Below are 15,616 nucleotides of genomic sequence, written 5' to 3'. Positions count from 1 at the left end.
CGAAATTATTTTCTTTGATATGCTTTTAAATATTCCTAATATATTATAGTTTCTTGTTCAAAACCCTTTCCTTTAAAATATAATTTCCCATTGCATCAACATGAATCCAAGCCTCTCACTGGACAAGAATAGGGAAAATTTTAGGGTCTCATATTCGTAGGTGGGCTAATTTTCCATGTTTTTTCCAAAAAAAAAGATTCGCCAATTTCCATTTTTTTTAAATTATTTTCCCACATTTTATAGTTATAAATTATTTTACTTTAAAAATTCCATAATTATATATGGACTAATATAAAATCATTAGAAGTCTAAATATCTTTACAAAAATATCGCCAAACATTTTACAATTTGCATATTAGGGACTAGTAAGATTCACCAAGTTTTCTAAACTTTAAGATAAACTTCCATCCTTAAAATTTTCCTTGGGTCACAAGAAATGGTGTTTACAATTTTAGCCTGACTTTCAAGGGAAGATCAATGTTGGTTGTGACTCTGTACATTAAGAAATTGAGTGTCAGTAATGAATATTTTCACTCAAACAACAATTGATATCTTGCACTTCAATTTACTAAGCAAGGATTTGGAAACAACAAAATGTATTCTCAATTACCTTTATGTACAAACTCATATTTGAGTAATTTTTCCAATGCACAAACATGTGGACAAATCCAAACATATACATGTTGTCCTTGGGAAGCGAATGAGGAAAAATCTACCTTTAATATGGTCAAGAAAGTGAATAGAAGTAAATAGCATGCACTTTCTATTGTGCATGGTTGTCAACATCAAGCATGGACAATGGATAAACTGATGGATGGTATTGGGAATGAAGGTTCCATAAACCACTATTTGAACTGTACAAATGAAAAGTCTATTTATTTTCCATTGTTCTATGCTATTACAATCACTTTAGCCAAATTATTTTCTTAAATTATAAATATTTAAAAATAATTTATTCTTCCAATGACCAATAGAAATTTTAGATAGAATAGTAAATGCAATCGACAATAGAAGACACTCAAGAGCAATAAGAGACATAAGGACTTGGTCAAAGAACAGGGAAAAACCCACAATGGGGAAACCCTTTCAAATTCATCTTCTTATTATATTTTCATAAAATATTCAGAGAGAGAGAGAGAGAGAGAGAGAGATAGTAAAATATTCCAATCAATCAAGAGTCAAAGTCAATCCTTTGACTGTACAGTAAAACTAACCAAACAATTTCCAAGAGATGATCCCAATAAAAAAATTTCAAGCCTATGGTCAATGGTTAAAGTTTGTTGTCAACAATAAAAATATCTTAGGTCATAGTCGTAAGGAGCTAGTGACCATCAGTGTGGTTGTAGATCTCCAACCATAGGGAGCACCCTATCAAGTGAGCAATTGTAGCCAAGATTTCCTCATTTCAACCTTGTGACTCCAGATTAATTTCTTCTTCTTTCACGTGTGAGCTCGGACCCTACAATTTTGGACCTATACAAACTATTTTCAGACATGTACAAACCAATCCAAGGAAGAGAGAGAATAATATTCTTGATGATGATATCCAAATGAGGTTAACTTGGCTAGTATTTATATGCTTCCAAGGGTGCCTAATTTTTCTTTAAATTTGACCTATACTTTTTGCACGTCAGTTTCCTCCTTAAAATTACATATTTCCTTAACTAAATTAAATTCTTCCCTTAGCTAAAAAATTAACACTCCCTCTCAGCTAGGGATAAATTACAGACTGCAACATGTGTCCCATCGCACATATCTTGTCATCATCAAATCAAATGTCGCCACCTCTCATCTCTTCTCATCTCCGTTGAACACTCATGAATCTAAAAGAATAATAATTTGATGTCATAGGGAGCTCAAGTTACCACCCTATTTCCATAGAGGAAACCTTTTCTACCACCTAGAAGTATCATCATCATGGAGCCTCTGCTATCACCTAGAATCATCATCATCGAGGAGCCTCTGCTACCACCTGGAATCATCATCATCGGGAGCCTCCATTATTACCCAAAATACAAAATCAATAATATGGATGTCACTTACCTTATGAGGTAAGGATCATGCCTATCCCACTACCAAGTGACAATAGGAGGGATACTAGTTATCATCAATGGTAATGATCGCACTTATCCTATTGTGTTCTAATCTTCCCAACTTGAACCTCAAGGGTTAGTGGTAGAACACTTACATCCATAACTTGAGAAAAATAATACTTACCATAAATGGAAAGGATCATTCCTAACTCAAGTAGCAAGAACCCATTGGACAGAAGAGTGGGGAAACAATCACAACAAGCCCAACTTGTGGATAGGATGCATATTGGGGTATATCCGGCAAGGGAGATACACACTTATCGTGAGGTAAGGATGAGACACAACCCTATGATGACAATAGGGGAGATACACACTTATTTTGAGGTAAGGATTAGACACACCTGTTTTCCATGAGTTCCCTTAACCCCATGAGCTCTCTGGATCAATTCCTCAGCCTTGGAGCTCAGACAAGGGGGAAGAGCATAACATTGTGTCCTTGATCAGCCAAGACCCTTACCTGGAAGGAAGATCACATCCATTAGCCCAAGCTACACTTTGAAGACCAATAACTTCCCTTTTGGAAAAGCCTTGGTAAGAATGTTTTTTATTTGCTCATCAGTTGAAATGTGATGGAGTATCACGTCCCCTCTCTGCACCATGTCTCGAATGTAGTGATACATGATCTCAATATGCTTGGACTTGTCATGAAATATGGGATTCTTTGTCAATTAGATCCCACTCTTTTTGTTACAGTATATGGCTATTGTATCCAAAACCTACTCAAATAACTCTCCAAGGAGCTTCCTCAACCAAACTAGCTGGTGGCTAGCTATGCTAGAAGAAATGTACTCTACCTCAGTGGTGCTTAAAGCTATGAAATTTTGTTTCTTGCTCATCCATGATATCATTTCAAACCCCAAAATAAAGAAACACCCTGATGTTCTTTTCATATCAATAAAATTTCCAACCTAGTCCGCATTATTGTAACCATGAAGTCATACATCTCTAGCAATATATCTTAGACCAAGGTTAATCATCCCATGAAAATATCTCAGCACATTTTTGTCAACAACCCAGTGTGCATGAAGGGTATCAGTCATGAATATACTCAAATTGTTCACTGCAAAACATATATCAACACGGGTGTTAACAAGGAACATCAATGCCCCAATCAACATTCGGTACTCAGAGGGGTTTTCCAAGTTAGGTCTTGCAGTGTCTCCACATAAATTCTTGAAGTTAATCTCCATCAAGGTGGTCAATGTTTTTCATTTTTTCATTCCAAATCTTTCTAATAGCTTCATGACATATTTTCCTTGAGAAAGGAAAATTTATCTAGGTCTTTTCCAAACCTCTAATCCCAGGAAGTAATGAATCATACTATTGTGGTTCCTAGAGACAACCTCTGGGTTGAGGAGAGGTCAGTGCCTAGTACATCTTAATGTGTCTCAAGGATAAATTAATTATGCTTAAGGATTAGATATAAATTGATGAATTCTAGTTCAATTTCCATACTCAGAGGTAGATTCAATTTGTACATGAACAATATGTCATTCCAAAGTGTAAATGCTAAGATCTGGTGGCCTACACATAGAGAGTTCAGTTTCATTGTCTATTGTAGTATAGGTGGAGGGAATTCAAGGAAATAAACCAAGTGCAGAGGGCTGAACACATAATCCTATACACTAGATTTCAATAGAATTATGAATTAGACTAAGGAAATGAAATGCAAAAATCATGGAGCGTGTTTAAGGCTTCCAATTCAACATATCACAGGTACCATTTACCATCACATAACATAGGTAAATATACAACTTAAAATTGAAACCAATAGCTACAATTACACAATTTATGAAGAAGAAAAACATATATTAAGGGATAAATAGATATAGAAACACATACTACACATCTCAATGCTTAGAATCACCAAAAATATTCTTCCTTAATATTAAAAATGGTATACATCTCATAAGTCCCAAACTTGAAAAAAACTTGTAGAATAATTATAGCCTCTAAGACAAAAATTTGAACTAGAATTCATCAATTTATATATAATCATTGAGCAGAATGAATTTATCCCTGAGACACATTAATATGTCCTAGGAATTGACCTCTCCTCAACTCGAAGGTTGCCTCTAGGAAGCACACCATCTTTTGGGTTCAAATTTTTGCCTTAGAGGATGTAATTGTTCTGCAAGTTTTTTACAAGTTTGAGACTTATGAGATGTATACATCTTTGAATATTAATGAAGAAGTTTTATGTTGATTCCAAGCATTGATATGTGTAGTATTTGTTTCTACCTTTATTTATGCCTTCATATTTGTTTTTATTCTTCATAAATTGTGTAATTGTAGCTGTTGGTTTCAATTTTAAACTGCATATTTACCTATGTGGTGTGATGGAAAATGGAATTTGTGATATGTTGAATTGGAAGCCTTAAACGTGCTTTCTTGGGACAAGGTCCCTTAGGGTAAACTTTTGTAAATTTTTTGTTAATATTGTAAGGTCTCTGCATTTTGAGGAGCAGAGCGTGAGTAGCGTAGGTCGATAGGAGTCAAAGGGGCTTTATGAAGGCCAAATCCCCTTAGTTTGTTAAGATTCAAGTTGTTTTGTGACCCGCCCATGGTTCACGGACCATGGTATTGTAATGAAGAAAGATATAAAATGGATTCATAGAATAGTTATAGAAATCAATCAATGATCTAAATAAGAAGTGCAAGTTTGGGTTTGTTTCTGTACTTACGTGAAGGGGAAGGCTCCTACAACTGTGCGCAGAGAGCTTGGTAAGTCTACATCTTAGTGTGTGGGCCCCTGCAGCTATGTGCACAGGGTTGGAAGAGTATGTAATTGAAGATAGATGCATAATAAAGGTTGTTTTGGAAGAATTATCTATGTATCTATGTGTTATTATTTATCTCTGAATTTACTGTATTGTTGATCTATTGAATGTGATTAATCTGGAAAAATACTTAATAGATGCATGAAGTAGACCTATTTATTTACATAATGTTATGAATGTTTAGCGCAGTCGGTGAAGGATTTAGATCAGCAAATTGTTAGTTGTTTCAATTTACGGGTTTCAAGGCTTAGGGTTCGTGAAGGTCGGGATAAAGCCATAAGTTTAACAAAAACACATCACAAAGCCCTTTGGATGCAGAAAATTGGTTCTAGCATCCCCCAAAACTGCCTCGGGTGAGACTGCAACCTGCTCTATGCAGGTTCTTTCTGAAATGGCCGGTAGTGTAGGGTTTTGTTGGTTAGCGCAGCTAACTCTCAACCTGGGACCAAGCCCCCTCAAGCCAACAAATGGTTCCATTGCGGAGACCAGGATCTATTTGAGGAATGTGTGATGTAGCATAAGTGGATACTGACTAAAACGGAGATTGAAAAGTGGATAGATCGGAAGCTACATGAGTTTCCAGCCCAAGAAAACAAGAATATGCACCTATCAAAAGAAGAGTGGTTGAATAGATACATGTATATAGAAGAACACGAAAAAAAATTATGCTCTTTTCCATGCAAGTTAAATGAATGGTTGGCTAAATTGGTGGATAGTCAAGGTACTTGGAAGTTGGATAACCCTATTGTGTGGACTCCAGAGTTAGTAAGGCACCTGGAAGAATCCGAAAACAAGATCGTGAAGGCTGTTGATTATTGGATTGATAGTATTTTGGGTGGATTTATTACTAAGTTCACGATTGACACGTCTGTCAGTTATAGCGAAGCTGAATGCTAGGTTTTCAAAGGACCAAGAGTTAAGTATTCGAGGTCTCCAAAAACTTGGATTAAGATGCTATTGTGTGAGAAATGGGTTATGCCATTAAATTAAGGTTTAGACGAGACTTTACAGGAGCTATGCGAAGTGGGAAACCATTAAGAAGAGATCTAGATTCAAGTGCAGAATATAGTCCTTTGTTGGGAGCATATAATAGTGACGAAGAAAGTAATAGTGTGAAGACACCTCAAGGTGCGCTGAAGATCGTAAATTAGGGTATTGCGGGAATACCAAATCCATCCACTCTGCCTCTGCCACCACCTCCACCTCACACACCTACACCTCCACCTCCACCTCTACTATTCAACATGGCGAATACTATGAAGATGCCTATATTAAAGGGTCTAGGGACTGAAGATACTAAAAAATTATGGTTTGTAGCAGATGCTATGTGGAAATCACAACAGATAACAGATGATGACATGAAGAAAGCACAGTTGGTCACATCATTGCAAGATAAGGCACTGAGCTGGTATATTAAGTACAGTGCAACTCACCCAGTTGCAATGTTCAAAGACACAAAAGATGTGTTGAATAATGAATTTAAGAAGCCTAAATCTCAAGCCCAGTCTCTAACTGAGGTCAAAAAAATTAAGCAGAGGGTGAATGAATCTGCATGGGATTTTGATCAAAGGTTGAAATGTATGTTACAACAACTCAGATGAGAAACATAAGGATTGGTATATTTATTTGTTGTTATCTCATTTGAGATTACCATTGTCACAACAGAAGTTGGGAACATAGGTAGAAGCACTGAAGATTTCTTTGAAGTTTGAGGCTTCGCCTATTTAGGATACAAATATTTAAGTGCAGCAGATTCAGTCGTAGTTGGCTAGCCTGCATATGGAGTTGCAGGATCTCAAAAAGGGGAAAGAGGTCCAAAATGAGACCCGCGTGGAAGTATGGCATTTAAAGTGCAAAAGGCATGGTCATGACAAGGATCATTTCCCTGTGTATCAAAGCTATCTAATTAGGGGAGGTCTTGTCCCCCTGAAGCCAAAAAATACCACTGGATCAAGTACTGACATAGTACCATGGTGCACTATCTACCAAATAACAATGAAACATGTGATAGACAATTGCCACTTATTATAGAAGTTTGTGCAGACTCCTCAACAACTGTTCTAAAATTTGTGTTAGTATGTAGGCCACGATGAGCGCAATTGTCAAAGCTACGAGTTAATGATGGACATAACCCCGACATATAGAGTACAGGCTGAGATACATCCTTAATAGGATCAAGGCACACCTGAAACACATGGAGGATTCCAGGGACGAGGAAGAGGACGAGGGGGAGGAGCTGGAAGAGGTCACGAACAGATCATTTGTTATAATTGTGGGGAACCAGACCACTTTGTGTGAGATTTTCAAAACCCGACACACCCCTCTTGTCAATATTGTCAACAGTTTGATCATGTCATAGATGATTGTCTCGTGCTCATCACAAATATGCAAGATAAAAAGACCCAACAGCCTGCTCAAAACATCCAAATGATGAGATCAGAACCGCGCGAAGATGGGCGTAGTATTAATATCGTTACATGAAGTGATATAGCTATCGAGGAGGATAAACGAAAACAACCAGAAGAAAGTATAAGGGTGCACAATGTTGTTGAAAAATATGTTGGATTTTATTTACATAAGGAAAAGGAGACTTTTATGGAGGCAAAAAAGAGCTTTGAAGATTCAGGAGCCTCCACATCAAAAACTCAGGGTGCCTGAACGAAGAAGCTTGAAGAAATCATTGGTGTGTAAGAAATAGATCCTTCAATGTTGACATCCTTCTTACAAACTTGCATGAAGCTCCTAAGGGACCAAAAATTAGTAGAGGGATTGCAATAGTTGATAGATAACTATGCTGGAAAGGGTAAGCCACTGCCTGAATAAGGCACAGTGCACAAAGTGGACAAGGGCAAGAAAAGTATTGGTTGAGAGATGAGATTGACTATACAGATCAAAGAATTTGAAATGGACTAGGTGATCCTAGATTTAGGATCCGATGTTAATTTTTTTCCTAAATAAACCTAGGGGGAAAGAATGGGAAAGTCAGCGCTACAGTGGTCCCCAATTTAGCTGCAAATGGTGAACCAACATAAGATTATTCCAATGGGGCACTTACATGGAGTAACTGTAGATATTGAAGGAGCGCACGGTATAGATGATTTTGAAGTAATCAAAATAGTGGATGACAGTACCAACACTTCTTGGAATTAATTGGGCATTTGATATGAATGCAGTCATCAACCTGAAGAAGCATAGCATGATGTTTGAGAAGAAGGAACTGAGGGTCATTGTTCCATCAGATCCAGCCAAGGGTGCACGGTATAATGAACCAGTCTAAGATTACTATGAGGATGATATTGAATAGATCTCTAAGATTACTACGTGGGATGAGGACTAGATCAACCCTATGGTGGATGGGTGAATTACTTGGGAAAATGACAACTCCTGCAACTCGGATTCAAATGAGGAGCTTGAGCATTGGAAAATAGATTGCATGAAGTGTCAATGTTGTGATACAACATGCTTACTAAATCACTTCAGTGTATATCTACTGAGGTACGCAATTTACCATATTATGATGGCTTAGGAGATGTAAATTTATTTTTTGGATGAGTTTGAAAGGGATGTATCAGAGGAACATCGGTTCTAGGCACTAGACATTGTGCTGAGAGCTACGCGTGCCAGATGGTGGGGTACACATAAGAACAATTTTGCAGATTGGAAGGAATACCATAGGATGATGAAGCTATGGTTTGGGTATTTCAATACCCGCATCACTGAAAAATATATAGGAATGATGATCTACGTAAGCATCTAGCTCATTGGACAAAAGAATGGGGAGAGGAACCATAGCCTAAATGGGTGCACATATTCTGCCATACCTTGGATATTATTCCAATGAATTAGTATCTAGAAACAGAGCTGCAACACCAAACTGTGGAATGGGATGTTTTGAAGGAGATATTTTTGTTAACATTCAATTTTGAGGATGGATTCAAATGCATTGATGAAGCATTACAAGAAATTAAGGCTACAATATTCAAGATGTCAGAAGAACATGTCACATGGGTACAACCAGGCTGGAGTATGCAATTGCGCCATGCTCTAGAATGCTACAATGTGACCATAGAAGAAGGCGAGGAGGATCCCAGGAATATCAGTATCCTTGAGACAGAGGGACAATGCGAAGTCGTTAGGCCTAAGGCGGAAGTTCTTGACATCTCAAAACTCTTGAAAACAAAGCAAATAAACATTGGGTCGGAAGCGCAGACGAATATCACAAATATAGGCGACTATTGGGATGAGGACACCATTAACAAATTTGTGGAGCCATTATGGTAATATCAGGAATTGTTTCCAACATTTTTTTCTGATTTGAAGGGTGTAGTAGGTGATCTAGGTGTTATGAAGATCAATATGAAGCCATATGTGAAGCCGGTAAAGCAGCTCCCATACTGGTTGAATCCTAAGTACAAGGAAAAAGTGCACGAAGAACTGGATAAGATGCTTGAAACAGGGATTATTGAGCCTGTAGAAGAATTGAACTAGGTTAGTCCTATGGTAGTTCAGGAGAAGAAGACGAAGGGAAAAATCTGAATTTGCATAGATCTCAGGAAATTGAATAATGCTTGTGTACACGATCCATTCCCTACATCGTTCATAGATGAAGTATTAGAGAACGTTGGTGGTAAATAAGCCTACTCATTTACATATGGATTCGCAGGGTATCACCAGATCAAGATCGGGCTAGAATATCGAAGCAAGGCTACCTTTGCCATAGAATGGGGTTGTTTTCAGTATACAGTTATGCCCTTTGGTTTTAATAATTCCCCTACAACATTTTCTATGGTGGTAGTCACAACCTTTAAAGAATTTATTCATAAGTTTTTGGAGGTTAGTGAAGAAGCATGTTGAAATTCTTCATCTAATGCTTGATACTTGTAGGAAGTATCAAATATCCCTTAATCTGAAGAAGTGCATCTTTTGCGTACCATATGGGATACTCTTGGGCCACATTTTTTGTAAGTAGGGGTTGATGGTGGAGCCTGCCAAAATTGCAGTGATTATAAATCTAGAGCCCCCAAGGAATGTAAAACAGTTGCACACAACATTGGGCCATACAGGATACTATAGCAAATTCATCAAGGCATATGTGCAGATCACTGTGCCCATGGAAAGATTATTGAAGAAGGATGCAATGTTTTTCTGGGATGATGATTGCTAGAAAAGCTTAGATGTATTAAAGGAAAATATGGTTACAACACCTATTCTAGTGTTTCCTAATTGGAAGAAGAATTCCACGTGCATGTAGATGCGTCCTGCATAGTGTTAGGAGCAATGTTAACCCAACCAGGCACAGGTAATATCGACCATCTAATTGCATTCGCGAGCAGGAATGTGTCTAAGGAAGAGAAGAATTATTTGACCATGGAACGTGAAGGATTGGTGATGGTGTATGATCTCCAGAAGTTCATGAATTATTTGTTGGGTGCTCACTTCAAAATGTACATAGACCATTCAGCTTTGAAGTACCTAGTCAACAAGCTTGTGTTGGGGGAGGGAATGTGTAGGTGGTTACTGTTGTTTTAGGAGTACGAATTTGAGGTAGTTGTTAATCCTGGGAGATTAAATGATGAACCAGATTACCTTTCGTGAATTGAGTATGGCAAAGAACCTACAAGTATAGATGAAGGATTGCCTCATGTGCAACTCTTTGCTGTGCATGTTGCAGATGAACACTTTGTAGATATAATCCAATTTTTGTCTACGGGTACAGTTCTTGAAGGGTATACGATGCAACAGAAGAAAGAATTGGTGGTCAAGGATGCAGAATTTTCTGTCATTGCGAGGCACTTATATAAAATGGGATTGGATGAAGTTCTGCACAGATATGTATCGAATTATGAAAGACAAAGTATCCTCATTGAATGTGCATGGAGGATTTGCTCGAGGACATTATGCAGGAAGGGCATCTGCACAGAAGATCCTATGAGCTGGGCTATGGTGGCCAATTGTGCACAAGGATTCCAAGGAATATTTTAGGGTGTGGGTGTGCGATGTCTGCCAGAGGATGGGGAGGTTGTCGTGAAGGGATGAATTTCCTCTGAACCCACAAGTGTAATTGCAAGCATTCGATAAATGGGAAATAGACTTTGTGAGACCAATTCAGCCACCAGGAAAGAAGACAGGGGCACATTACATCAATATGGAAATTGAATACTTGACCAGGTGGGTTGAGGCGCAACTCGTAAATGATTTCCACACCGATACAACTATGAAGTTCATATTTGAATACATTTTGTCTCACTTTGGTTGTCCTAAGATTTTGATGAGCAACAAGGGTTTGCACTTCCTAAATGAAACTATTGTTGCTCTACTTGAGTAATTCCAGATATATCATCAGAAAAGCACACTGTATCATCCTCAAGAAAATGGTACAGTGGAAGCCTTTAATAAAATCTTGAAAAGTGCTTTGACGAAGATTTGTAATGCAAATAGGAACGACTAGGATGTGTGCATACCAGCTATTCTTTGGGCATATATAACTACCTATAAGAAATTGACTTGAAAGACACCATTTAGGCTAGTTTATGGACAAGAGGCAATGATTCCAATGGAGTACATCATGCTGATTTTAAGGATTGTTGCCGTTTCATAGATGGCAGATTGAGATATTATGGAAAAACACCTCACGTAGATAGTTCAGTTAGAAGAAGATCACTTCCTGGCAGGTTTTCATCAGCAAGTGCAGAAAGCTTGCGAAAAGGTGTGGCATGATTGCCACATTAAGAAATGGAGCTTTGTTATTGTTGTATGATATCAAGTTCATGAAGTTTCCAGGAAAATTTCAGATGCATTGCTTGGGGCCATACATCATCAAGGAGATTATGGATGGAGGCGCAGTTTAGCTCGCGAAGCTAAATGGGGAGCTATTTCCAGGTAGAATCAATGGGAGTCAACTGAGGTTGTACATGGGTGACCCCACCCCTACACAATGACTATATGAATGCAGGACAATGTTAGTACTTCAGGTAGTTGCAAGGAAGTGTGGGACTATAAACTACACTACCAAAAAGACAGTTTGGTGAAGCAAAGGAGATGCGCGACGATTAGGAGAAAAGTGTAGAAGGGAGATGAAATGAAAGAGTTGCACTAGCATGGTGGGTCCTACATAGTCGGGCCAAAAAGTGACTGTTGGAAGCACTGTAGATGATTGGATGGTGATTTTTCCGTTAAAGTGTTATGAACCTAGAGCATAAAAGATAGAAAAGATAGATCAAAGCCTTAGAAATCAGCCTCTTCGAGGGGGAAACCTCCTTTACATTACACAAATGAACAATTCTTGGATGATACAAATGACTAAAACTCCTTTTTTCTTCCCTTCTTTTCTACATGTCAGTCTGCTCTCCTACCTGTCTTCTTTCTGTCCGCCAAGTTTGTATCGAGTTTGGATATTGTAGCTTGCATTAGGTTATTGATGTCATCACTGTCACTTGACGCTTGCCTTCTATATATAGGAGTCGAAGGGGTCACAATATAATCAAAGATGACATAACAGTAATAATATAAGGGCACACCAATAACAATAATGGGCTTCTATGGGGCAAACTAATAACAATATGGGGACAATAGGGGCACAATAATAACAATAAGGGCTACAATGACAATACTAGTATTATAGGGACCTAACATGCCACTCTCCTTCAAAAAAGTGTTGTCCTCAATGCTTGAGCTGTTCTAGATGCTTCTGTATAAAATTCTCTTCCTCCCATGTGGAATCTTCAATGGATAAGTTCTTCCACTTTATGAGATACTCTGAAATTGACTGATTTCATAGCTGTCGAGTTCTTGTTTCTATGATTGCTTCAAGTTCCAATATGATTTTTCCTTGCTCATCAAGTTTTGGTAATATTGTTTGAACTGGGAGCGTGTCACCTATAACCTTCTTTAAACATGAAACATGGAAAACTAGGTGCACTCGGGAAGCTGCAGGAAGCTCCAATTTGTATGCCATAGTACCAATCTTTTGCAACACCTTGTATGGACCATAATAATTTGGTGATAATTTATTATCCTTCTTAGTTTGCTTGAGGGGCATTTTTTTATATGGTTGAAGCCATAGGAATACCTAGTCACCTACATCAAAACTTCTTTCAATGCAATGTTGATATGCCTATCGTTTCATTCTATTCTACGCTAAAGTGAGGTTATCCTTTAAGAGTTGGACAACTTGTTGTTGATGCTCGATGTGATCTTCCATTGCTTGAACCTTAGAATTTTCTCTTAAATATGATGTGATGGATGGTGGATGATATCCATAAAGTGCCATAAATGGGGTTATTTTTGCTGCAGTATGGAAGGAAGTGTTCTACCACCATTCCGCTAGAGGCAACCATTTGACCCATTGTGTAGGTTTATCAAAGACAAAGCAACGAAGATATCCTTCCAAAAATTTGTTTACTATCTTAGTTTTCCCATCAGACTGTGGATGATAAGATGAGTTACGAGCTAACTGAGTACCAAGACAAGAAAATAATTCCGTCCAAAAATTTCCAGTGAAAATGGGATCTTTGTCGCTTACAATAATCTTTGGGTTTCCATGTAGCTTTTGAATTGTTTCCATAAATGTAGTAGCAACTATGTTGACTTTAAATGGATGAGAAAATGCACAAAAGTGTGCGTACTTGGTAAATATGTCAACTACCACCATGATGACACTCTTTCCTTCAGACTTGGGTAAACTTGTGATAAAATCTATTGAAACCTCCTCCCAACATTGGCTTGAAATGGATAAAGGTTGTAATATACCTGGGGTCTTAATTGTTTCAACTTTATTTTGTTGGAAAACCGAACATTCTACCACAAAATTTTGAATATTCGCTTTAAGGCCATCCCAAAAAAATTCCTTCTTAACCCTGTGGTAAGTTTTTAAAAACCCTAAGTGCCCTCTTAAGGGAGAAGTGTGCAATTCCATAAGAATCTTTTGTTTGAGTTGGAAATTATTACATAGGTATAAGCAATCTTTGTACCATAACGAATCATTTTTACAGCTAAATGTATCAGATGTACTGGGATCTTGTTGTAACTTTTGAATGAGTGCCCACACTTCTTCGTCATTCTTCCATTCATCGCTTGCTTCATTTATCCAATCTGGTTGGAGAATAGAAATGGCACAATGCAATGCTTCCACATCCTCATCCTTTCTTGAGAGTGCATCTGCCACAACATTTTTTCTTCCCTTTTTTGTAGATAATATCAAAGTCATAACCCAACATCTTTGCGACCCATTTTTGTTTCTTTTTGAAGATAATTTTTATTCTAAAAGGTATTTAAGACTATCATGATCCATTTTTACCTTGAAGTTTCTTCCCATTAGGTAGGGTCGCCATTTCTTAAGTGAATGTGGTATTACAAACATTTCCTTCTCATAAATAGCTTTGTGTAAATACTTTCCTTTGATTGGACGACTTTCGAAAGAAATGGATCTTTCTTCTTGCATTAAAACAAAACCAATTCCATTTCTTGAGGCATCAGATTCCACGTTAAGTTTTTTGTGAAGTCCGGCATAGCCAAGCCTGGTGCTTGGCACATTTCCTCTTTAAGATGTTCAAAGGCCTTTGTTGCTTCTAGAGTCCATGAAAATGCATCTTTCTTCACTAATGTTGTTAGAGGTGCTACGATTGTCCCATAATTCTTAACAAACTTGTGATAATACCCTGTCAACTCGAGAAATCCTCACAGATGCTTTATGGATGTGGGGATTTTCCATTCCTTAATGGCTTTAATTTTTCTAGGGTCTACCTTAACACCTTCATGAGATATGATATGACCCAGATATTCCACCTCTTGTACTCTAAAGAAACATTTGGAGCTTTTTACATATAACTATTTCTCCTCCAATAGTTTGAGCACCCTGTCAACATGTTGAACATGATCCTTCCAAGACTTGTTGTAGATTAGTATATCATCAAAAAATACTAACACAAATTTTCTAAGAAACGGTTTGAAAATGGAATTCATCAAACCTTGAAATGTAGAAGGTGCATTGGTAAGGCCAAAAGACATGACAAAAAATTCATAATGACCCTCAAGAGTTCTAAATGTTGTTTTCAGAATGTCTTCATTCTTCATTATGATTTGATGATATCCTGAACGAAGATCCAACTTGGTGAAGTAAATTGATCCATGCAATTCATCCAATAATTCATCAATGACAAGAATAGAAAATTTATCTTTAATAGTGAGCTTGTTGAGCTCTCTATAATCCGGACACAAGCACCATGATTCGTCCTTCTTGTGCACTAATACTACTGGAGTAGAGAAAGAACTTTGACTAGGTTGAATTATACCAGCCTCTAACATTTTTGCAACCATATGTTCAATTTCAGTATTTTGGGCATAGGGATATTTGTAAGGCCTGATGTTTGGAGGAACACTTCCTGCAATCAAATGAATAGCATGATCATGATCACGAATAGGTGGGAGACCTTTGGGATTCTCAAATACCTTGGAATGATTGTCCAAGACTGTTTGGAGATCTGGAGAAATAGATGATTTTGATGTGGGAACCTCTAGAGAACATAATTATGCAATTACACCTCGTTTTTATTTCTTTAGAAGCTTTGCCATTTCGTTAGAGCTGATTATCTTTCTCAGTTTCCCTGCAATACCCCTTAATTCAACTTCCTTTCCTTCCAAACAAAATTTCATGAAAAGTTCTTGAAAATTAAAAGCTATTTTACCCAAGTATTGTAGCCATTGGACTCCTAGTACAACATTAGCAGCACCCATTGGAATGGAAAG

Source organism: Pinus tabuliformis, chromosome 5_1, assembly GCF_031772625.1.
Source record: "Pinus tabuliformis cultivar Carrire ecotype Pingquan chromosome 5_1, CPIR1, whole genome shotgun sequence".
NCBI classification, from domain to species: domain Eukaryota; kingdom Viridiplantae; phylum Streptophyta; class Pinopsida; order Pinales; family Pinaceae; genus Pinus; species Pinus tabuliformis.
This window is presented reverse-complemented; position numbering follows the sequence as displayed.